At 41.4% G+C, this 23,923-nt stretch overlaps 1 protein-coding gene across 2 annotated transcripts in view; it reads right to left on the reverse strand.

Annotated features, from left to right (window-relative positions):
- FNDC3B (fibronectin type III domain containing 3B) overlaps positions 1–23,923 on the reverse strand; it is a 191,305-nt gene that overhangs the window by 160,484 nt on the left and 6,898 nt on the right. The window contains exon 1 of one of the 2 annotated variants that reach the window (XM_027724627.2): positions 5,337–5,418. The exons of the other annotated variant lie outside the window; for it this stretch is intronic. The gene's annotated coding sequence lies outside the window, so the exon portion shown is untranslated. Of the gene's footprint in view, positions 1–5,336; positions 5,419–23,923 lie in introns of those variants that run through there. 2 annotated transcript variants of the gene reach the window in all.

Consider the following 23,923-nt stretch of genomic DNA (forward strand, 5'->3'; position numbering starts at 1 on the left):
TAAATTAAATATTAAAAAGAAATTCTTCCCTGTGAGAGTGGTGAGGCCCTGACACAGGTTGCCCAGAGAAGCTGTGGCTGCTCCATCCCTGAAAGTGTCCAAGGCCAAGTTGGATGGGGCTTGGAGCAACCTGGTCTAGCAGAAGGTGTCCCTGACCATGGCAGGGGGTGGGAATGAGATAAGCTTTAAGGTTGACTTTCTGATTCTATGATGACATAATCCTCTCCAGCAGGAAACACAAAGCTCTCCCAGCTGTGGTCCCCCACATGCCAAGGACACGAGTGGAGGATGACAGTGCCCTGAGAGCCCCCATCCCACAGCACAAACTAGTCCCCTAAAGGCAAAGAGCCATTCTGTGCAACAGAGACAACACTGCACACTTTGTAACTACATGATCACCCTTTTAAGGTTCTCTACACTCTGTACTGGCTCTGACAAAAGCAATTTGCAAACGAAATTCCCACCATCAGCTTAAACTTGATTGGAATAACCTGCAATTTGCTTGAAACAATTTGTGTGAGAACAACACCTTTCCATCCAGACCTACACCTGTCATCAATTTGGGCCCTGATCCTGTAAACGTTTGCACCAAGGTATCTCTTTATGTTCTCTTAATAGTTTTATTAAGTACTGAACTCCCCTAGATCAGCGCTGCAACCCCATGTATGTGCCCAAGGACATGGGCAAAACCCCTACCCAAAGAGCAGTTCTTGCACAAAGGCGCAAGTCAGATAAGCCACAGGAATGCTTGATCTGTTTGCTTTCTCCCTCCATTTAATAGCCAGAGTATTAATCATGGTTTCAGGCTGATAAGCACAGCATTTGTCGATAAATACCCTCGCCTTCAACTCTGCTCTCTCAAATAATCATCTCTCTGCAATAATATCACAAAGACCTTGGTTATCTCTTCTGCAGTTCCTGTGCAGCGAGGAACCTACTGGAATCAACGGGGTAGGGATTATTTATTTTTTTTACCGCTAATTAAACCACAAAAAAAAAAAGGCTATCTACGCTATCGATCTGCAGCGCTCGAAAAGCACGCATACCAAACTCCATCTCCAACCAGGTCTCAGCACACCTTTGTGCAGCACAAACTTCTGTTGTCGCCATTCACGGCTAACCTGACTCCGGGCTGACGCTGCGCTGACAAAGTGGCTCATTGTGTTATTGTGGGAAAGCGCTTCGGAGAGATCTCCCATTCAGCCCCGGGATTCAAGAACAGGCATTCACACGGAGCGGCCGCTGCCAGGGAGCACCTCTGGATGGCTGCCGGAGAAGTTTCTCATGTAGGAGGAAAGTTGAGACCGCTGTTATCACCGTGCTCGCAGGATCCAAGTGCTTGAACTGCATTATTAACAAGGAAACCAACCCAAAACCCGCTGCCCAAACCCCATCACTCCAGAACTTTTCAGCATCAGGAGAAAGAGTTAAAAGTTTTGTTACACCATCCATCACTTTCACAGAACATTAAAAACTCCTGCAAATTTTACTTTACTCTTCTGAACTACTTCACGAAAATTAAGACTACCTATGAAGGCTTCTCTTAATTTGAGATAGGCAGGAATTTATATTAAAAAAAAAAGGCCCGTAACCCACCAACAAAAAAAGAAACCACACACACAAAAATCAAATTATTGTTCCATACAACTATTGAGTAATTTTCATATCCAGGACCTTACAAGAAAGAAGCCTCTCCTACTCCAGGTATCTGATTTTTATCTCCAATGATAACAAAGCATCAAGGAATCAAAAACACTGAATCTTTAAACACAGAGTACTAAGGGGGAGTTGTTTTCTTTAAGGTGGGAAGACAAAGGGTCTCTATCTAGACAGAAAATACTGTGCTGAATATGCCACCTGCTGCAGCTATAAAGCTCAAGTTATCTATTAAATGGTTTAAAAGGGAAAACCTTTGGGGTTTGTTACCTGTCTGAAGTGGGGCACAGTTTGTAACACAGACTGAAGGAGAAATGAAATTCTGTTGGTACAGCAGGGGCAGTCCAGTGAGGTCACCAGCACTCAGGTGATCTGTATGCAATTTTATTCTGGATCCTCACCCTTCTCAGCTAATTCCCACTCTCTGCCAAATCATTCAGGCAATGGAAAAATGAAAATTATTCTCAATAAAAATAAATTGGTATTGTGCTTTGATAATCATAAACACAGTGAAGTACTGGACAGCTTGTATTTAGGACCTGGGAAACCAACAGCACTGAAAACTACACCAAGCCCAGCAGTGCTGGTTGAAAGGCAGTCTCATGGCATGGTGCCAGGGGGATGGATGCTCCTCACGCCCTGGGTGCAGTCAAGAAGCAGCAGTGCCAATCCTACTAGTTGTAGGAGTTACTCATTACTAAGTTATAAGCCTTTCTTAATTAAAATTTCCTAATATTTCACTTATTGACTCTGATACTAGCACTTTCAGGTAAGAGCAGTACTGAAAGATTATTAACACCTTATACTAATTACTTCTCACATAAGGAAAAACTTCTGAAGACTAGTGAGAATGTTCCTAAATCCTGGAATAAGCAATGTATGCCTTCCAGTTGCAGCCCATTGCTAGAAACCCAGGCTCCTCTGGGAATAATTCCTGAAAGACTGAATCCAAAGGCAACCTATTGTTTCTGGTTTTTTAATGAAAAAATATCATCCAAAATATCCTGTTAGTGTTTTCTCCTGTTTTGAAGCTAGGACAGCTTGTTGTTACTATAAGCTTAGGCTGAAAGGTAGGAAAATAAGATAAAAAAGGAGAAGGAATTGCAAGAAAACAATTTGTTACTCTGTGTCTGGAGATGGATACCTAGAGTTTGTTTCCTAAAAACTTGGAGGACACAGATGTGACCATCTAAGCCTACACAGATTCCCTTTAAGACAAAACAGTTAGTATTAACCTGTAGGCTCCCATTAAAAATTAATCCTGAGGGAAGGCAGCTCAGGTGGTCTATGGGACAGACACCCATGACTGCAGACTGATGGGGGCAACACCCTGTGTGTTGGAGACCAGCCCACATGCCCTGGGTGGCCCACACAACTCTGCAGAAAGTAAAATTTTAAAGATAAAGAATAATTAAAGGGCTTCAAATAAAGCTATAGAGAGACAAGAGGCACGTATATGTAAGACAATAATAAGAACCAAAAGTTGAAGTAGGAAAAGTAAATTCCTGCACAAGCTATAGTTTTTTAATGCAAACAGTATTTAATCAAAAAGAGGGCAGTCATGCTTCTTTATGTTTCCCTATTGATACAAGAACACACAGCTCCAATGAAGCCAATTAAACCCCTGAAACTCAAGTTAACTTTCCACATCCTTTAAATGACACAATTCCAGTCAAGCAAAAAAACTTAAACAGACAAGTAGCAGAAAGCAAATCAACCTTCAAGCTTCACGTCACATGTACCTAAAGTTACATTTTCCCGTGTTACACTTGGAGAAATTCATTTCCATAGCTGCATACCAAATATCACAAGTGCAGGAGTCTATTCAAATACACTCAAGAAATCCAATCAATCATTCAGGTTGCAAAAGACCTTCAAGACCACTGAGTCCACCTGTCACCCCAGTGCTGCCAACTTCACCACTAAACCACGTCCCCAGGTGCCACATCTAAACGTGTTTTAAATCCCTCCAGGGATGGTGACTCTACCACTTCCCTGGACAGCCTTTTTCAAGTTGTACTCTGTGGAGGTGAACCATGAGAAGGTTGGTCTTACCAAACATCAGTGGAGTTTTTGATCAAAAGAATAAAAGTTCCTGACTTAAGACAAATGCACTTTAATTTCTGCCCTCTGAGATACCAGAGTTCATCCCTCCCTCTCCCTGGCTCCGCAACAGCATCTCCAGCCCCATGGATACAACACACTATTCCAGAAGAACAGCAGGGAACCATAAACTTCCTGGCTCGTCTGTTGCTGGAGGCTTGTTGTTGTCAAACCCCACACTGAGAGTCCTTCCAGCCCAAATCACTAACAAGAGTTTGCCCTGGGACTGTTTCACACCACACCTACCAACATGTGGCCATGACAAACAGGGACAAACAGGGACACATCCTGCCTGGCAAAGGCACAGAGTGGAACTCAGTACCACAGACTCCATCCAAAACACATCTTTCCTTTCTCTGCTCCACTGATTTTCAGAAGATAAGCTTAATTTGTTTCCTATGTTGGCATAAACAGCCTGTTTACTACTTGTGAACACAGGGCAGATCCATTGTACAAACCTCAGAGCAGACCAGGAGCAATAAAATTATCAGTAACAAAGCAAAGCTTATCTTTGGGTCCTAAACAAAACCTCTTTGACAGTAATAAATCTCTAGCAACAACCATTCACAGGATTTTAGCTTTCTGGAAAGAAATTTTTAAAAAAACAAACAAACAAGAAACCCATGCTCTCCCATAAATATTTCGTTTAAAATTCTAGCTAGAACTCAAAAATTAAAGTATTTCAGAAAGGCAGAGAAAAAAATAGCTTTGCATCCTAAAACACGCAAACCTGAATTTCAAGAAATGGACTTTGATTTGGTAGGCATATTAGGGTGGAGGACCACTACCTTAACAGCAAGCAGTTTCAGAGGGTTGGGGAGAAGGTACAAATACACAGTTCACCCACAGAATTCTAATAAACAGGTGAGAATAAAATATGCAAGTCCTTCAAATATAAGAAAATCCACCTCATAACTCAACTGCAGGAAAGCCAAGTGAGAAAAAGACTGAACCTACAAGAAAGGGTAATTCTCTAGGGATGTTTCCTACAGTATCTTTCATAAATATAAAGCACTTCACCACATGTCCTGACAGTCCAGCTTTTCCTGGACATGCATCTTACTTTGCTTACTGCAGTAGAAATTCACAGAAATCCTGATGGAGCAGAGAATGATAGACTAAGTTTAAGTCAACTATACGAACATAATACATATGCCTGTAAATAAATTTTTAAAATTCAATGTGGGTTGACAGCAGCTTCTCTTTGACAGCAAAGGCAGAAACATCAGAATGTCGGCAAACCCAGGAGTTTGCCTGCAGGGTTCTGACAGCTTTAGCACAGGACTCAAGCAAGGAAAAAGCTTTCCCAGTCAAATTAAGTTGTGCTCAATTTTACCTGAATAATATGACTGACACATGACCCAGCAAGATTCTACTCCCGAGGAGCTCTATCGAGGCACACTTAGTCTGTGTGAGTAAGCTGGAACACCCCAGCACTATCACCAGAAGTACGGCACAATCTCCATTCTTTAATATTTACATTCTGACCCACTTCAGTCATATTTTGGCAGTGCAGAGCCCACAGAGATACCCACCTTAACACTACAGTACACAGTTAATCAGTGACAAAGACCTACCCATTAACACCAGTTGTTCCTTCCAGCAAAAGGCTTCACAGCTCCTGGAGATTCAAGCAGGTTGCATTTGTTCCCCAATTTCTAAGGAGAGGATGCATATTTTCCATCACTTGACATGCTAATATATGGTTAAAAATTAAGTAAATCTAAGTGATATTATTCTCTACCTACACTACAGCATATTCCTCTTGGTGCAGGGGAGGAAGATGACATGTCCATGCAACAATCTTAATAAATGCTCTCAATAGTAATGGACCCGTGTAGTAAAAGGCGCTCCCACTCTCTCTCATGTGAACATATTCCTCCTCCCACTTCTCTCTCTAGTCCCTAATCATAACTCCAGGGTGGTACAGAAAGACAGCCTGGGTGTTCAGAGTAGGTTTAACCTGCTGATGAGAACATGAGCAATGGTGTGCGCTGCAGAGAAACCTCCCAATACCAAACAGCTGTTCAGTAGCTCATCCTCCTCCTGATGCTCACTGAGGAAATTCCCTCATCCTTTACGAATTTTGACTAATTTTTTCCAGTGCCCCAGATGAAACCTCAACCATAAGGTTTTCCTCTAATCTTCTTCTGTGTTCCTGGATATTGCTGCATCAAGCTTTGTTATGAATAATCTAAATCACAGATTGTCCCTCGCCATCCCGTAGGTGACAGAGATAACTCACACTTCATAAAGCCACTGCTTAGAGCACAACATACATGAATCAGTGCTACAGCTCCATACTAACTCATCATCATTGTCCACTACAGTTTTAAATACTCAGAAATTAGTACTATGAAATTCAGCACCATTACAAGTCACTTCACCCTCAGTGTCTTCTCTCTTCAAGGAAGTGCAGAACTAGATTTATTATTATTCCCATCAGAAGCTTGACCTGCTAAAACTTTTGTCTTCAAATTTGAAGCTGAAGAGACTGCAATTTTCCTTCTCATCCATACACATTAGTGGTACAGAAATCTTAGCTGAGTACTTGGTCAGAAGTAAAAGTTTAGATATTCATTCTCACCTAAATTGAGCAGATTATAACATGTTTATTATTAAGAACATAATAACATCAAGGTACATTAGTATTTAAGGCTTTTTTTGAACACTTCTTGAATTGGTAAAATTAAGCAAAGTCACTTTGTTAATGGTAATTTACTTCTTGTGACAAACAATAGTGGGCTGAGCCTCCTACTTGTTATGTAGGGACAGTACTTGGGCTAATAATAAACAAAGTGGTCCTATAATCACCAACTGCATTCTGCTTACTGCATGAATGCTCAAGCATCACTGGGTTGTAAAAGGATTAAGAATTTCTGAAGATTAACAGAAACTGACCAAAAAATGCAGAAATGGGGTGGTATCTAACATCCCAGCTACACAGCTGGTAAGCCAACAGGGTTTTTAGACCATCCAACAGACTGGAAACTCACTCTCAGAAGTCACTATTCTCTCTCTAGGAAGGAACACTGGGAAAACACATGATTTAGTGCAGTTAAACATTATACACCAGCTGTCAGATCTGTAAGTGATACTGTAACAGGGATCTACATTTGTCATCAAGTTACTTAGTCACTGGCAGTAATGTAGAACTAGAGCCAGTGAGCTCTCCATCCCAAATATAAATAGCTATGGCAGACAACAGGATAAAGGCTTTATTTTAGATTTTTATGTTAAATAAAACACAGTCAAACACAAGGCAGAGGTCACAGAGATTTTTTAAAATATATTCAAGAAAACTAAGTAGCAAGAAGATAAGAACACGTAGAACAGGTGTATAGAACTCACTGCTGGATCCAAATAAATCATTTCAAGGTATGCCAGTGGCCCCAAAACCAAAATGAGGAGGGTTCTCTTTGGTACAGTAGTGTCAGGCCACTGTTCATCAGTACGATAAATCTGGTAAACTATTTTTGAAGCTTCCCTTGGCAGCTTTATCTCCTGTAGGCTACATTCAGGGTCCTACTCTTCCCATATCTAATCACAGAGGTTTGACATCACCCCACAAATCATGAGATATGTGCGTACACACACATATATACACACCCATCCACATAATGGGTATAAATACCTTCATTTATCTTAAGATCCTTGGAATGCTTAAGCCATGTTCAGAAATAAGCAAGTTCAAAAGAACTACTAAAGTGGTCAAGAGAAAAATCTCATGTTTTCTCTCTCTCTTTTTCATGGATTTAACCTGCTACAAAAAATCCTGTGGGCTGACAGTGTGTCCTTGAGCCTTGACTCCCAGCAAGCCAAAGCCTTACACACACTCGCTTAAGAGAGCGGCGTTCCGGGGAGCGCAGCTCCTGCCACTGGCACATACCAGAGATTCCAGATCATTTTTGCACCACGACTAAAATGTTCTCATCAACTTGGATTTCTGTTATAACGTGTTACTCCAGCCTCAAAAAGTGCAGTCTCAGCGTGGTGAGATCAGCGTTCTTTTAGGAAGCCTTCTCTCGGGTGCTGGCGATGCAGAGAAAACGGGTTAAATTTAACACACACCATAATGCTAACGTTTCAAAAAACAAATTCCAGCCATAAATCCTAAGAATGCCACACACCTACCAAATTCTCTTCTCTTTTTATTATTTATTTTTTTATCTTCTCTTCCTAGAGAAGATAGGAACAGGGGTGCTTCATTATTGCCTCATCTCTTCATTAAACTGCCCTCCCTCTGCAAATTTTACTGAATTGCTAAATACACATTGCTGACTTTGAGATATGTCTACAGGCAAATGAATCCTTTATGAAAATACTTGTTGCTAGACACACACGCACACACAAAAGTTTATGGTAAACAATATGTTCTCATTGTATTTAATAGCTGTAGGTCTTTGTTAGCAACGGTTACCCCAGAACATGCAGCCACATTCATGAGATCAAGTGAATTCTATCTGGAGTTTACAGAAGGAAGCACATACAAACAGTCTCACAAAGGTATTTTCCTAGCAGGAAGCTACAAGTACTTCTCTGCTGCTCTGCGGCGGCCGACCCCGCCATCACTGGGGGAGCAAGCAGAGCAATGCTAAGCACACTTTACTTTCACTGTGGGATTAACCAGATCACAAATCACCAATTAAATACTGCTTTATGATTTAGGCTTTAATTCATTACAAACGCAAAGGCAAAACATGCAGCAGAGCCTGGTGGAAGTCAGTCAGGAGAGCTTTGCACTGGCTATCCCTGTCCTGAGGCTCAGCCCTCTTTGGAATTAAACGTCTTTTTAATCACAATGATCAAAAGTCTCATAGTTTCATAAGAAACTAATGATTAATTGCTGTATATTGTTGACAGCAATAAATACAAATCATTAAATATTCAGTGTGCAACTAGGCACGCTGGTGGCATTGCCACTACATAAGAGGTGTGTATTGTTCTGTTCTCCAAAGCCTATCTCTTCACTTGAGGTGGGGAAAACTAGAAATTTCTCATCTTCTGCAACATGCAAGTTTCCCTCCCTCACTTCCATTTTGTGGATTTTCTGCCAATAATATTGTTGAAAAATAAATTCTTGTGGACAGGAAATATCCTGCGTGAAGGATATCCAGCTTTATGATACTTAAAGTGTTGTGCATTCCTCCCGATCTCTCATCATACAGGCCAGCTGTCGGCATGCCAGAGGGTGGGCAAGGCCTTTGGGTGGCCAGGAAGGGCCTCCCCTGCATCTCTCCCTGAGGTGGTTGTAGCCTCACACCTTTGGATAAAGCAGCTCCTTCAGATTTCCTTGATCTCTCCATATTCAACTCCAGCCTGCACTGTGGTCCAATGAGACATGACGTAATGTGGCTTTCCAAGCACCTCTGGCTATCAGGAGCACATCCTCTCCAGCCTCTCCTGATAAGGTGCTTTAAAGTATGCCCACAAACCTCATCTTAATGGCCTAATCTGATGTAGGTGGCTTGCCCTTTCAAAAGATCCCTTCGTTTAATTTCCTCAACAACTGCACTCCACAAAAGCAAACATCCTGTCCCGTTTCCAGAGCCAGATCCCAGCTGTGGCAGGCAGCTGCCAGCAGCACAGGCAGCAGGGGTGCAGGGATAAGAAAGTCGGGCCCAGATCGTGTTGGGGAGCTCCACCAGCTGTCCTGTTACAGAGCCAGTTCCCTCACTGGAATGGGCCAAAAGTTACGGCAATGGACACATGGTTGTAAAATGAAGTCTGTTTGACAGGTCTCAAGGCAGCCAGTAAGGCGGTGGTGCTGCAGCCCCTGTACCTATCCCACCCCGAAGGTGTGGTTCCCATGCAACCAACTGGGAGCTGAACAAACATGTTGTTCATTAGACTTCTGGGTGGTAACAGCAACTGTACAACAATCTTAAACTTTAATTAAGTCACCTAAATTACACAGTGTAGATACCAGGGGTAGTCAGATCATCACCTACTATGCAACTCTTCCCTGCTTGACCAGCCTTAAGCCCCATGAAACAATATCCAAGATGATGATTCACATCTAACATTTTCACAGTAGTCAGTAGCTTACATTTCTTAACCAAAAGCAGATAAATCTTAACAATCCCTCCTATTAAAATCAGGATTCAATCCCTTTAAGGCACAGTGACACTTCAGTAGCTTGCTGTCTCTTCCTATGAGGAGGACAGTCAACATCCAAAGCTAAATGCAGAGGAGCACTTGAGGTAAAGCCAAGGCTGCCACCTCTGGAACAAGGGCGGCTGTTCCACAAAAAAAGAAGAAAGCATTTTAAGAAAAACACTAATTCTGACAGCACAAAACTGCAGCCATGACACTTGGATCTTTTTTAAAACACATTTCTGTGAAGGTTTTTAAGTGCCACTTATTCTTTTAATAGACATCCAAATCTAGCCCCAGTAATAAAGAACGCTTACACTTTTTCTTTTAATAGACATCCAAATCTAGCCCCAGTAATAAAGAACGCTTACACTTTACATCTTCACTCATCTCGATTCTTGATAAGAATACCAAATCACTGTGGTTTCACTGGAAACAAGCAGGGGATAATGCTCCATTTGTAGAAGATCTCAAAACAATACTAGCTGCCATTTTTAGTACCCCATAAATGATGCTGCTTCTTGGAGTGTTCCAATACAGCCTTAGCCAAAGGATATTCTCATTCCAATCAATTCTACTTGCTACATCTGACAAGCTCATGGCTACAGGACACCCATTCCAAGGTAAGGTCCCTGTGCACTGGCCCTTGTGTCCTGACAGCACATATACATCAAGGCACTCACTCTCCCAACCCCAGTTGACTTTGTGCAGTGCTGAACTCCACAGCCAATATCCACCACAATATCCAGTGTCACTGCTGTTGTGGCAGAGCACCCCTGAAGATATTTACTCAACTATGGCCACAGACCCAGTTTTCATAAGAGCAAGTATTCCCTTTGAAAAACAACTCCACAGAAAGAAGTTATGTATCTTGTCTGAACACCACATGCTTGGACACACTCAGGCTTCAGTCAGCACTGCAACAACAAAAGTACAATTGTAGTGTTTTTCTCATTTTTGTTGGCTTCCCCTTGTTAGCTGGCACAGGTTATAGCCTACTTGGTGCCTCACATCAATAACTAATGTTCAAAGTAAAATGTAAAAAAAAAAAAAAAAAAGGACGTCTTGATCTGCTCACAAGCACAGAGCAAGCACTTTATAATAAAGTCATGTTTATTCCAGGACACTCAGTGCCTGGGGGAATTTTGCTTCTGGAAATATTGCACTCAAATATTTTATAGTTACAGCAATACCCACAATCAAAATTTAGTCCGACCGGCAACATAGAGCATCACAACTGCCCACCCAGCTCGTGACAGTTCCCAGGTGAAGCTTACTTGTTTCCAGGAGTAACTCACACCACCGGATACATGATACCTGTGGGTCTCCACTCCTTCGAGATCACCCTCCTGTCCCACCACCAACCCTCTGAACACGCTGAACTAGTGGGTCTGAACATCTAAAAGCTGAAATCAAGGCATTTCCAAGGGCGAGTACCTACGACAGACACTGCCAACAAGCTCTGACTAGACTGCAGGAGCGAGGAAGAGAATTTGGAGAGCGCAGCGTCTGCTCTGACACATCTGCCCACGGGGCACAGAGAGAATAGAGCCAGCAATGTAAGCAGAGAAATCTTTGTCCTTAGGTGACACTGAAGCAATCGACACATGCCAAGATTGTTGCACAATTAGTATGTTCTTAATTTTGTACCCTTAGAGAAGTAAGTAAGTGTACTTAATCAACTGAAAATAAAGTAACACAAAATAAAGCAACCCAAGTAACTAATTAGTTAAAAGATGCCAAATGACGTCTCTAATTATATATCATCAGTTCAAGTGTACAACACACTACAGACCTATAAAAAAACCATACCACTTGCTAATTTGATCTAAACAATCCACCTAAACACCACTGCCAAGTAATACTGATGAGAAAAAAAGTTAAGAAACTAACACAATGGCTAAAATCTTTCCAGCGAGTTTCAGAGATATTTTCAGTCCACTGAAGTTAATTGACAAACTTGAACCAAATTCACAAGATTCAAAAGCTTCCACAGAGAATATTTTATGCAACAAAATTTATTTAAAGACATGATATCAAAAAATTGAAGCATTTTGAGTTTTCCTCCAACATTCCTAAGAATTGTATATTTCCCTGTACCCTCAATATTTATTCTCCAAGCAACATATCATTCTGCAAAATCATGAAGCCTCCTGTAGATAGGTAGATAGGTATTAATTCATTAGGGGATAAATTCTTCCATCCCCATTATTGCATTTCTTTGTCCTTCAAACATTCTCCAACTTTGACACTATCAGTCATGAATGTATAATCTAAACGTAAACCATTGAAGCTGATCACATCATTGACATCATCATTTCAACAGCTTAAAAGCAAAAAGCTTAAATTTGTCCATTTACAGTTTTATGGACAAATATCTTGAAAACAATGAAGTTCTGCTGATATGCATCAGAGGAAAGGCCACCTACATGCTTGTCAAATTCCCATTTTTATTCTAACCTGAACAACTGCTCCAGGAAACAAAAGTCTGTAGGAAGGTGTGGGAAAATAAAAAGGTAACAGAGCATTTCAGAGGATATGAATTCCCCTTAAGACATTTTTCCAAATTCAGTTTCATAGAAACTAACTGCCAAATATAATGAACATTTCTGATAAGCTGGTTTTGTTTGCTTTTTAATTATAAGTCACCATCACTAATTCAGTAACAACACCTCACATCCCAAATCCTTCTGGGTATCCTGGAAATAGCACCAGCACATTTTGCAGAAGAATGTTGCTGTAGCATTTGCAAATACAATGGAAATATGTTTTTCCTTATAAAAATCAAAGCAATTGTTATGACAAACAAGGCATTTTCAGTACAGTATACTAAGCCCAGTAAAATTCAGTCCTCAAGTAGGAACACAAAAATTTATTTGAATCAGATGGTATCTTCTTCATTAGAAGTAAAGTAAGTCCAATATCAGAGTATTTGCCAAGGTATTATCAATAGTCTCATGAAAATAAAAGTAAAAAGACTGAGCTTTTTTGAGTTGTCTTAAGTACAATTATTGGCAATTCAAAGAGATTTTAGGGAAGACTTTAGAAAACCATTTTTAGAAATACTCAAGAAACCTTAAGCTGCACTCAACATGCAAGTTCCCATCAAGCCACATTAGCAGTCCTCTAAAAAACAGAATTAACCAAAAAGATGCTTGGAATTCTTTCTGCATTACACAGACCTTCCCATTCCTCAGCAGTCTGGCATCCCAGCTCTCTCTCATGCCTACACTGAAATCCTTCACCCAACCCTCAGCAGACAAAGCCTACAGTCGAAACCAAGTCTCCAGTGATGCAAGTGAAGAACAACAGGAAGGGCAAATGTAGCCCTAGAGCAGGTGACCCTACGTACCTCAGCTGAACTCAATTAAACCCACTGCTTTAAGGGCAGACCTCTCTATATACACACTTATATAGGGAAACATGACCTGAGGGCTACATTCTTGGGTGGAAAAACCAAACAGATTTCTTTTTGGATGAACCCTAGTAGCTGGGATTGCCAACCAGGATATAAAAGGAGATGTTAATAATCTAATAGTTCTTTACACCACCTGGAATCCAACACATACCTCTATCTATACCACTAAGGTATCTATTACCTTTCTGTTACTCATTCATACCTTGGTATTTCAACATTAGAGTTGTGCCTGCATTTCAAAGCTCCCCATCCCTTCCCCCATAAGGACAGGAGTCAAAGATCTGTGGACAAGCACTTCAAGTCAAACACACCCTTTGCTATTTCAGGCTCTAACATAAGCAGATTACAGCTCAGCTGTGTTCTGTCTGAACTTTTGTTTCTCTCTTGCCAATGCTGCACTAATTATCCCTGACAAAAGACAGACTTTAATTAACTAGCAACGACCAACTTTTATCTATAAACTCTTTCTTCCCATCCAAGTTCTGCCCCTAAGTAGCTATTAAACACCAAATTTTAGCAGTGAGTAATTAGGAGATATTCTTACCACACAGAGCTAATGCAGGATTCAAACAACACAGGAGACACTCAGGTCGTGGGGGCTGCCAGGGATGCCCTGTCCATGGGAGAAGCCAAGATGGACCCCTGCCCACAGGAGAACCTTTCTACAGACCCAGGGTCCCTGTGCTCTTGCAGCACACGCTGTTCCAGGAAGGCTGGGTGGCTGCAGCTCTGTGCAATGTGCTTCCCAGTGGGTAAATATAAAGACAGACAAGACCTCCACCTCAAGCTGTTCAGAGGAGAAAGGGAAGATCTTTCCTGACGCCCTTTTATACAGGAGGTGTGCAAGCCTGTCTCTTCAAATATGAGAAGCAAGAGCAGAGACAGCTTCAAAGGAGGAAGAAAGAGTTCTTGCAACAGGCAGCTAAAATGAACACTGAAGGAGAATATGTAATTTAAATGAAAATCAGGTAGTTGAGCTAGTTCTTTTAACTAACACATCACCTGCTAATAAGGTGTACTACACAACCTAGAGAAAGCTGTCCCTCAAGTCCATGGCAGAGCACTGAGGAGACCAGGAGATCGCACCTGTTTTCACTTACCTTCTCTTAACTCTTTCCTTTAGTGTGGGAGGTGGTGGTCAGGATGAGACTGGTGGACAGGGAGAACAATCACTGATGCTCTGATTTCAAACAGCACAAGTACTAAAAGACTAAAGCCAAAGCACAATACACCTTTTGTCCATTTAATAAGGATGGTTCCCCTTGCAGTGCACCTCAGCAGGAACGCGACAGCACTCGCCCAGCAGCAAGGAGAGTCAGGTATCCAAGGCTGGCTTCCAGACCAGCCCAAGGGGTTTAACTCACTGAGCCCAAACAAGAGAAATGACAGGAATAAAGGGAGCAGGAGGTAGGACTGACCTTTCAGTAGCAGCACAAACTTAGGGCTGTGCCATCAGGCCACAAACTCACACTGATGTACATCTGTAGTACTTTATCTACCGATATGCACATGGAGTTGGATTGCAGCACCTCCTTTTTTAATATCATGATGTTTAACTACTTAACCGAGGTGATCCGCCAAGTTCTGTATGGCAAACACTTGTGAAACCATTTCCTTCCCCAACTGCCTACAACCCACTTAGAGAATTATTTGATTTACACCACAAAGGGAATTCAAACATAGCTCAAGAGCAAATAAAACTTCCTGCACCATACACATACAACCTATATAAGATGTGTGAAAAAACAGTGTTTTATTATCTTTGTGATTTTTGTGCACTTAACATCCAACAGCTGGAAGTTTCTTCACAGAGCCAGTCAGAATCATCCCACAAGAACTTCTGAATCACCACAGCAATCAAATATTATTTGAGGGAGATTAACTGGAGTCAGAACATGCAGTTTAGGTTTAAAACAACAAATGCTAATTTTCCAAAACTGATGAGAACTGAGGGGAAAAACTGACTTGAAAGAAACTTTATGTACATTACAATTGTAAGCTCACTTAATTATTTTTTTAAAGACAACTATCATTGAGAAATTAATCATTCCCTTTTTTGAGAAAAGTTTTTAGCTAGTTTCCCTCTAATCTGATACCATGGTAAAAAGACAAAAATGTAATGTAGCATAAAAAGAGGTTAAAAAAGTGAAACTAAGAACAGATAGGGAAGAAAACTAATTAGAAGTACAGAAATTTGGTAAGTGAAACCAAGGCTAAAGACAAATCAGACCAAAAAAAAAAAAACCATGACTTGCAAGAAAACAAAGCGAGCTGCTTTCTAAAATAAATTAAGAAGGACTGAACTCTAATAGTGGTATAACCCCACTGGAAAACAGAAGTGAAAACAAGGCTAATGATGCAGCAAAAAGGCATTTAATAGATTCTTCTACTCATATACAGAAGAGGTAAAAAATGCACTTTTATCAAACAGACCGATGAATTAGACTCATGCCAGCTTCAAAATCTTGCAATTAAGTTTTGATTCGAGCCTTTAAGGAAATGCTTGACCTACTACCAACAACAGGACACAGTAATGCAGAAGGATGGAGGGGAGACCATGCTGATCCAGCACCAGTAGCTGAGAGGAAAGCAGGATGCCCAGTGCAATTACCTCCCATTAGTAAGGCACAGCTTTCAGATAAAACAAGGCAAAGTCAGTGAAGGATTCCAGTAATAAGGAATTGTTCTACATAAAACAGGTCCTGTCAAACAAACCCAAGTGCACTCTCCATTGAGATAACACCTTTGGTTGGCACGACTGCCGTGTTAGCACGTGTGTATTCTTCAGCCAACGTCTGACTTGGTACCACACAACACTGATAAAGGAGTTCACACTCAGTTAAAATGAAATATCTCCACTGTATGACGAGCTGGCCCATGAACTGATGGTGGTTTAATCTGTGAGCTGATAACACTGTGTGTGAATCAACCAGTGGGCACAGACATGCCCTGCTGCCTGACACATGGCACGCCAGCAGGATTTAGTAGCCCTTTGAAAGACTTATTTATGTGGTCCCAGGGCCAGCAAGGATTGGACATTAAAGAACAGTAAGAACCAGTGAGCAGAAGCAGGAGCCAGGCAAATCAGAGTTGGGCACAACATTAGAAACGAAAATCCAAAGATTAGCTACTGGAGTAGATGGGATCAGCCAGGGGAAGTGAGCAGTATTTCCTCCTCTTATGGAAATATGACTTCATGTGCTCACCAGAAATATAAATTACAAGTAAGCCAGGATAACTCTACCCTTTCTAAAAAAGAACTATAACCTTACTAAATTAAGCATATGCTGTACTGCCTACTGACAATTTTATTAGCTTGCAAAGACCTAGTTGGCATTTGTAAAGAAACAGTTTTCGTCCCCCTTACCCAGAGCAAGTCAGCCTTTGACAAAGTCTTCCTACAGATACAATATAATATCCTAAGCAGAAGGCAAGTGGTTATTGCCCTCTTGCCAAGTTGCCAGGAATCCTCCTCTGGGAGAGGCTTTCAGAGGTACCCAAACTGCACACAGGCGCTGCTGCGAGGCTTGTCAAGTGCTGTGCTGGGGAGGGAAACCCCCAGACACTTGCAGAGCACTAATAAGACTTCTAGTCCAGCCTCAAACTGAAGCAAGCCCCAAACAAGTATCTCCAGTATTTTAACGTCTGTGCCTTGTTTTCTCAGCTGCAAAATGGGGATAATGAAAATACATTGCCTCTGTTAAGTGCTTTGGTGTCTACCAAGGGAAGGGGAATCATCATACTGGTTATTCACCAATGTTTATTTAATGATTTCCTACTAAAATTGACAGCCTGTCCCAGCCAGTAATGGCAATTATCAGTTCACAGGATCTGTCTGACTGTCCACATTAAAAACTACAGCTTTACATAGCAAGTTTTTTCATATTGGCCTTTCTAAATTAGGAAATGCTTCGCAGCTTGAGGGCGAGACTGAAACTAAACCACCATTAAATAAAGCCCCACTGATCACTTCTGCTGTGCTCCTGGCCCTGCCAACCTGCCACAGGTCTCCTGCACAGCCCAGGGATGCTCCCTCTGTCCCATTCCCACACAGGTTCTTTACATGCAGCTCCTTGCCTCCCACCAGCACTTTCACCCCTTGAAGCTGAGTTAGTTCTTGTTGCCCATGTTAACTTTTCCCTTGCCACAGTGGGTTGAAATCCCATCAGAACAATAAGATCAACTCCGAGATACTCTGCACCAACTCAACCGCAATTGAGCAAGTGGCCACAATGCAAGATGCCGTTCCCAGTTGCTTCATTAATTCCCCAGCCAGTGACTTTTTAAATTAAAAAAAAAAACAACCATCAAAACCCACTTTTAAGTGCACTGGCTTATTGTGATTTTTAATTAGCGACAGGATTTCAGATAGTGCACACCCATGGCCCCAAAAGGGGGGTGAGGGGAGTACGTGTATGTGCTTGTGAAACTATTGTTCCTCCATCAATATAGCTCATCCTCCAGCCCATCCAAGTTCCCAGCTGCCCAGTCACACAACTTTAAAAGTCAACAGCTGGGTGTTTTATAACCCTGGAGAACTCCCAAGCCAATCCTTACATTGCTGGCAAGGAGCCCTGGCCAAAGCCTGAGGACCCTGCAGGGACTGTTCCCGCCCCACCACAATGTTCACCTTCCTCCTTCAGCCGCCCGCTCACAAAGGCAAAGTCCACACTCACAAGCCCTGCACAGTGTTTTGTAAGCAGTAAATGATAGAGGCAGGAGGACTGAATTGCGTTGGGCAGTGGCTGGGATCCAGGATCTGCAACCATCTGGAAGTTTGCTTGGCTTTTGTTTCCATCTCCATGATGGATGGAAACAAGCTCCCAGTTCTTCTGCATTAACATAAAGACAATTAAAACAACTTTCCCCCCCCCAAGTAGCTCAGAAATGAAAGTAAATCACACAAGCTTAAGTGAGACAGTGTTGATAATATATTTAAGTAAAACCTGACTCTTTGGAACAAAAAAAAAACAAAAAACAAAAAACAAAAAAACAAACCGCCCCCAAACAAAAGCTCAGTTCAATCACAGAAAACAATCACAGAAAACAGCTTTGTCAACAAGTTCCTGTGACTCCTATTTCAGAGAAAAAGGCTCAGATGAAAGTCTGCAGAAGGACTCACTGCATCCTTCTTTCTCCAAAGAAACATTAACTTCTGTCTGACACAAAAGCATTTCTGCTGAGAAAGGGAACACTACAGGTCAGTATTAAAGCAATTTCAGTGTAGCTACCAAGCAATTAGCTGGATAATACCTTCTCTACATGCTGATTTTTCCTTTTCCAGAGTCCTGGTGCAAGCAGAACTAGTAATTTGTCGTTTCTACAGCCACTTATGAAGTTGCAGGTGACCCAATTTAGATTTTCCTTTCCTCGTCACTGAAAGCATTTCAACTTCAGCATTGCACATTTGTTCACTAATTTATTTCACTTCTTTTAAAGCTTTTACCTTGTATTTCAGCATAACTGCCATCTTCTATCAGCAAATATAAATCCAGACATTTTGATTTTTATATATTTAAACTCCTATTTGTATAACTCTGATCTTGTTACTTTTTTTTCTTAAGCCAAACCATAAACAAAATTTATCTTGCATTCTGATTTTGCTTTGAAGCCTGTGATTATACTGAAGTTAACATTCTCCTTCCTAGAGATTATCTTTAGCAAAGTTTTGGATACAAACCTCTGGCCTTTACTCCGATAAGTGGTTTTGGAAAGCACCTTTATTGTTTGACCTGATGTTCAAAGCTCTTTCAGAGCTCTGCCCATCTGCTTTCCTGAAACTATGTTATGTCAAGACCTTCTACCAAATAAAAGTACCAGTAAAAGGACATAGAAATGAAATTCCACCATGCTTGCAGCCTTATTGAAGTTTCTCCACCAGTACTGCGCTGCACACACATAACTGCAGATGCAAGCAGACTTGGGAAAAGAAGTATTTTTACTATGTCAATTCATTAAAAAATAAGGATTAGGTTTATCTATGTTGCTGCTGCTGCAATTAATGCCTACAGTACTTTCATCACATGATATTCCAGCTCCTCTTCTGTTCTCCCACTTCCTTGAAATCACTCTGCCACTTATACACTCCTTATTCATATATGGGAATGCTATAGCCACATTTTCTTTGATATCCTTGCATAAAGCCCTGCACATTAAAATTATTTATGTCTTTCTGCTTGCCGTAAGATGGCTCCTGTTTGGATAGCTGGGCTGGTTTTGGTCTGACCTGCTTGATCTAATTCTCAAAAAGTTCTTATTTACTGACGTCTTGCATCCACGCGTTCAAGTGCCAGCACCGGCTTTTGGCTTAAACAGCCCTGTACGCCTTCACACTGTTTACCTCTCTGATGGATTCAGAGATAGTGAAGTTCATTGGAACGTTCTTCCTGTTAAATATTTCCCCATCTCATCTTACGAGAAAGGCTTTCTACACTTCCAGTCATGCCTGTAACCCCCGCCCGTAACTCTACCACTTCAGATTTACCCATCTTTCACTAACGTGGGTGAACAGAATGCACACGTTTTCCAAAAGAAGTCCCAGAAGAACTTGCAGAATAGTATTAATCTCCCTTCCCATCTCTATTAAAGGCAAAATAAAAGTCCCTCCCTTTGGCAGGTGCCTTTTTTCATGGCTGTATCACCACTAACAGACCACACTCACACTATGGTCAAGCAGAGCAAGTAGGTGCACAGCAAAGTCTCCATATCTGCTTTAAGAAACCTCAGTGCTAATATTGATCACCAAGGTCAGGAAGAGATGATGGTGGCAGAAAAACAGAGAAAACCTTTGTCTAATATACTAGAAGAGATAAAAATGGTATTTTTCTGTTTCTTCCTCCCAACTGTTCATTTTTGCATATCAGGACAGAAGAGTTGTTGCTTCCCTCTCAAATCTGTCAATTTTTTCAAAAATGCACAAGTTGAATATTGCAAAATATTTTCTGCAAAAAGTAGGGATGTGCAAAAACCCTAAATTGGTGATACTTTATACAGTATGTAGCCAATATAAAATACTCATTGAAAAAACTAGTCAAACCTACATCAAAGTTTGTAAGGAAAATCACCTTGTTAAATTTTCTTCATTTGAATCACCTAACTTTTCCATATAGCTCCCTCAAATTGCCTTGCACTTGCCAGGCAGTAGGATCAGGGAGAAGAACGATCCTGGCAGGTGGAACAGGCAGCACCTCACTGCACCCCTGCCTGAGCAGTGGCAAGGCTCCTGCCCAGCCAGCCATCCTGGGCCCTTCAGGGAAACACCACACCATAGTTACACCTCATTGCTCCATGGAGCCAGGACACTTTAAATAAAAAATGTATATGTATATAATTAATGGAAAATAACTCTCCTGGGGACAGAACAGGAGGAAGTTGACAGATCCGATCTGCCACCCCCATATACTTTCAAACGTGAGCACAAAACTTCTCGCCTTATGAGGTTAGTCCAGGCACTGGGCCAAGGCTTTGCATTTCCCTCTCAGAGTGAAAGGACAGATCTCCCACTGCCACGTTGCTAACCCAGAGCCAGAAAGCAGCACCTCATCCCTACCCAGCACTGCCCAAAGCTTTGCAGCTGCAGCGAAATGACGTCACTGCTGGTAATGAGACTATATCAAATTTGCTCAGAGGTGGTACTATCGCTGTTCAAGTAAACTCAGTCACGTAAGAGAGCATTTTATCATATTTGCTTGTATTTCATTGAGAGAACATCACAATCTTAAACTATGGCAGGGCCACAAATAATACAGTCGATCCACTTGCAAACTATTTCCTTCATTATTATTTCCCATGTCCTCACATATCCATATTTTCTACCTCCCAATTCTTACATATCAGAAGATACTATAACCACTTATTCGCTCCCTTTTGTCCCCTTGCACCAATGCAACAATTGAGAATATACTGAAATCAGCATGTTATAGTCTAGAAGAATCTAAGGAAGGAAGATGGGAATAGAGAAATAAGGAATTATTAAGACAAGAAGGGACCCAGATCTGCTAGCAGGGACAAGACTGGAATAGTCTAGAAGGTCTGAGAAACTGAAAAACTTCTACAGCAACTTTTTAGAGCATAATATCATCCTGTTTGACTGCGTGATCAACAAATGCCAAAAGGAAGTGAAACCGTTGATGTCTAACTTCAGAGTTTTATATCCACAAATACTGCCTTTACAGTAACATAGCAGCTCTCACAAATCCACTGAAGCAACCTATTCAGACACACAAAAATTCAAGTGTAGTCACCTTGTACATTACATAGATTGTGGTTACAGAAGTATTTGAATTAGTTGACTCTAATGTTTTATCCAGAAGCCAGAAGTGGCTGCTGTGGAAGAGATCAGAGACCCTTTTGGTGGCACTTGGTAGGATTGCCTAATTTCCACCACATCACCATTTCCTGCCCACTGAACAAGGCAGCTGGAACAGCTGGACAAGCACATCCAGTTCTGTTAATCAAGAGGGCAAAGGGTAAAGATAAAACACCACACACACGAGAGCTTGTAGAGAGAAGACACATTAGGTATCAAGCCCATTCCCTTCCATTTCAGATAACCTCACAGTCGTGGGCGTACAGCACCCTGAATGCTGCCTGCAGTGCTCACTGATCTGAGGGACAGGCTTCAAATCAACAAAAAGTTTGCACTGTATGCCTAACAAAGTCACAGAGGATGTTTATCTTTTGTGCAGTCCCCGAAAGCACCAGTGAACTTAACAAGCAATAATAAAGATCTGTTAGAGCAGCATATGGAGTTGCAAAAATAAATATGTGCGGAGCAGAATCAAACAAGTTACTTCTGCCACCAGCTGACATACACGAAACAAGGATTAAGGCTTGGATTATAGACTCATGAAGTGGTTTGGGTTCAAAGGTACCTTAAAGATCATCTAGTTCCAACCCCTTGCCATGGGCAGGGACACCTTCCACTAGACCAGGATGCTCCACACCCCATCCAACCTGGCCTTGAACACTCCCAGGAATGGGGTATCCACAGCTTCTCTGGGCAACCTGTGCCAGGGCCTCACCACCCTCACAGTGAAGAATTTCCATCTAATATCTAAGCTAAAACTGCCCTCTTTCAGTCAGTTTTCTCCAGTTTTACGTCAAAATCTACAAAACGTTTGCTTTATTGAAAAAAAAAAAAATATTTCAGAATTCCTCTTAGCCATACGATTTCTTGTGTATTGGTTGTGGTCAGCTATGAATAATGCAACCCACATGTTCAGTACCAAGTCCTGTAACAGTGTGGTTCTAGACCTTCATGAAGCAAAACTGGAACCTACAATCTAGTAGCAAAACACTCAGTGAGCCAAATTCTGCTTCCTTGTTATGGCACTTTAACTTCTCAGGATGGCAGGAACAGTTTAGAGCCACAGAGTACTCTGCAAGAGTAATCCAACGAGACATTACCTGTGTCTCTGGTGAAATCCATAGGATATTTCTTACTTCTGAACATAGGACACTATTACCTCAACAACACCTAAGTTAACCACAATGTGAAATACAAAGTCATTTTGTTTTGATCCTTTAAGGTTTCTGTTTTGTTTCTGTTTGTTGTTTTGAGGTCCTGATGAACTACAATGTAATTTAGTTTTATAACAAATAAACCAAAAGAACAAGGTACAAATACACAGTTACATAATGAGGCACCGTGGGTATGAACTACCTCCTTGAGTGTAAACAAAACACAAAAGTATCAGAAAATCAGGTTTCACTTCTGCTTCTTCTGAGAATGACTTTCACCAGTGTTACCTAAGACCAGAAAGCATTTACAGTAACCTAAATCACTAACTTCTGATTAGGGAACAGTGAGAAAATGACTGTGTCAAACGAGCTGACTTATGAACATATCAGCTTATACAATGAATTGCTATAAAATTAACTCTTTATCCTCAAAACAGCCAACATACATTTCATGCCAGTATAAAACACGGTTGAACTCTTCAAAGCAAAGCTGACAGCCTGCAGGGTCACAGTGCACGAAGCAAGCAGAGGTCATTCTTTTGGCTATCAAGTCATTTTGCACTGATCCAGAAGTGTTGGTTGACTCCAGAATTTATACAGGGGATAATGTGTGACACTGGTGATGTTTTCTTTCCTCCTCCAAAGCACATAAGGTCACTCATTTAAGAGGAGACAACATATGCACATGTTCATACATCAACACAGACGTTGTGAAGCACCATTCTCTCATCCACAGACAACAACAACTTAGACTTAACCCTCTGAATTACAATAAATTTAGATTTATTTTTGCCATCGCTTTCCCATAAAAACCACTAACCTACCAGCAGCTCAGCCTGTTTCTGGGTTACTCTTCAAGCCTAAGCTCTACACAGAATATTTGTAGCTTAACTCCTTCCAGAGCTGCCACATGACAGCCAAAACACAAGGCACCTCACTGTATTTCCAATCTCTCATTTCCTTCCCTATAAATTCTCATCCACAAACACTCTTATCAACCATGTCAGAAAAATTCTGACCCTTCCTCAGAACCAGTTTGTGAAGATGACCATGGACTTTCTTCTCCCTGCACAGCTGCCTGGCAGATACAATCAACAATGCCTCAACCTATGATCCAAAAAGCAGTGCCGCACAGTCCTGTCAGATCAGATCCCTTAGACTCTTCTGAAGTACTTGGCAACCACATCC

This window comes from Pipra filicauda, unplaced genomic scaffold, assembly GCF_003945595.2.
Source record: "Pipra filicauda isolate LSUMZ 115617 unplaced genomic scaffold, ASM394559v2 scaffold9_size5747161_pilon, whole genome shotgun sequence".
In the NCBI taxonomy this organism is placed as follows: domain Eukaryota; kingdom Metazoa; phylum Chordata; class Aves; order Passeriformes; family Pipridae; genus Pipra; species Pipra filicauda.